A 2,621-nucleotide genomic window follows, 5' to 3' on the forward strand; every position below is an offset into this window, starting at 1 on the left:
GTGGGGTGGGGCCGGGGGCAAGGAAAAAAGCCCCTCCCCCACCAGCGTCACGCAGCCGCTGCCAAACCCTCCCGCTCTTCTGCCGTAGCGGGGGGCAACCTCGCGAGAGCTACTTTGCCACCGTAGGCCGGCCTGCCGGGTTCCGTCACTGCGCATGCGGGGAGGTTCCAGCACAGCCGGCCGAAGAGGGGCGCTATGCGCAGGCGCGGTGGGTAGGGTGGGGCCCAGGGTAGTCAAGTGTGAGGGTAGATCTCGCGCCCTATATTGGACCGTACCATGGCTCGGCTAGCTCTGCCTTCCTGAGGTGAATCCGGAGAGGTTCAGGGTTGTTTTTCTGCGGGGCGCTTGCCCTGAATCTTTCTAGACTTCAGGCTTACCTGAGCAACTGCCAGCTCTGTGGTTTCTCTCGTGGTTTGACTAGAGGAGAAACCACAGAGCAGTGATTTTCCATTGCCAAGAATTCAGAAAGACACCAGCGGGGCAGGATGTTTTGGCAGTGGCTGGCATCTCATAGTTTCTCTTGGGAATCGTGTGCAGGTGGTTGTACCTACGCACAGGGCTCACATTGCGGCACCCTTGAAAGGAGCTGGTGGCAGCCTGGCTGGGCAGTATTGTCCTTTCAGGGATTGGGCAGCCAGAACTTCAACCAGTGCTTGAGGATTTATACCCTGGTGTAACAATGCTTTCTCTTTTGTTTTCGATTCCTTTTATGTCCTTGCACTTCACTTGCTTGTTTGCCTGCCACTGAACGCGGAGTTGATGTACTTGAGGAAAACCCAAGTATGCTGCATTAACTGGGTCCCTCCTATCTGCTTTTTGACCCCCACAGCAAACTCTAACAGACTTGAGACCCAGCATTTTCTCTTATAAGAACCATGCTGTGTCTTCTCCAGTGTGTCATATTTATCCAAGGGACCGCTAATTCTATTTTCCGTGTACGGTAGATTCTGCCACTTGACTGAGAACACAAGTTAGATGCTCTTCTGTGGTTCCCTGGATCACTGGAGGTCCTTTTTCAAGGTTAATGGATGCGTCTACACATCTCTGTACAGTGCAGTGCTTTCGTACTGCCTTTTGAAGTACTGAAGCACAGCGCAGTAACCGCCCATACTGCACTGTAAGCGTGGTGCACGGTTAGTTTTTGCTGCTATGTTGCTGTAGCAGTGCACAAAAATAGAGGAGCACACTGTTATGTTGACATAGCTGCTGATCATATGTAAACCTATGTGATCACCATGTCACTGTACCAGGCAGTATGGCTACAGTGATGCTGGGTGACGTAGATGTGCCCAATGTTATGTTGGTCTGCCTCCAGCCCCACCTGGCACTGAAACTGCTTTGAGGAATAAGTTGTATCCTTTTGCTAACAAGTCTGTAATTTCATATTTGACTTCCTTAAAAACTCTTGGATGACTAACATCAGGTCTCAGAGACTTGCTACTGTTCAGTTCATCATTTTGCTTCAAAATGTCATCTATCAGTTTGAACCGGTTCTTCATATGCATCCAGTAAGAAGAATGGATCTGGTGTGGGAATCTCCCCAGTGGCCTCCGTAGCAAGGTCAGAAAAACTATTACATTTAAATTCATACCATAGGGTTACCAGCATTGAAACAGCCTCTTTGGCTGCTTCATATTCTTAACATGAGTCCTTGCTCCATTCTTCCACCCCACCTCTTAAAAGCAGTAATTATTCTCAAACAAGAGAAACAAACCTGCCAATCCCTGTCATTCACAACTATGACAGCCTATGAAAGTAACTTAAAATATTCTGTATGTCAAAATGTGAGTAGGGAGAAAAGGCTACCTGTACAAATGTATCCTGTGTTCAAATCTATCCTGTTTTGTGCGCAGCAGTTTTTGTCTTCTCCTTTGTCTCAAGCCAGTCACAAATATAGTATACAGGAGATCCTTACCATTCGCAGGGAATATGTAGATTCATAGATTATAGAATCGGAAGGGACCCAATGGATCATCGTGTCTGACCCCCTGCCCCTGGCAGGAAAGAGGACCGAGGTCGTACGACCCCAGCCAGGTTTTGTCAAACCTCCTCTTGAAGGCCTCCAAGATAGGTGATAGGACCACCTCTCTTTGAAGCCCATTCCAGACTCTGGCCACCCTTATTGTAAAAAATGTCTTCCTATTGTCTAACCAATATCTATTCTCCACTAGTTTGCACCCATTATTCCTAGTTACTCCCTGGGGCAGACTGGTAAACAGTGCATCCCCAATTCCCTGCTGTCCTCCCCCGATAAATTTATAGGTGGCTACAAGGTCACCCCTCAGCCATCTTTTGTATAGGCTGAAGAGATCCAGATCTCTCAACCTCTCTTCATAGGATCTTTCACGGAGACCGTTAATCATGAGTGGCCTCCTCTGAACCCTCTCCAGATTCTCCATGTCCTTCTTGAAGTGCGGTGCCCAAAACTGGACACAGTACTCCAACTGCAGCCTGACCAATGCCGCACAGAGGGGGAGCATCACCTCCCTCGACCTGTTGGTCATGCATCTGATAATACACGACAAGGTGCAGTTGGCTTTGTTGATAGCCTCATTACACTGCCAGCTCATGTTCATCTTGGAGTCAGCTATGACTCCAAGATCTCTCTCAGCCTCTTTGCT

The sequence above is a fragment of the Crocodylus porosus genome, unplaced genomic scaffold (genome assembly GCF_001723895.1).
Source record: "Crocodylus porosus isolate Cpor-Errol unplaced genomic scaffold, CroPor_comp1, whole genome shotgun sequence".
NCBI classification, from domain to species: Eukaryota; Metazoa; Chordata; order Crocodylia; family Crocodylidae; genus Crocodylus; species Crocodylus porosus.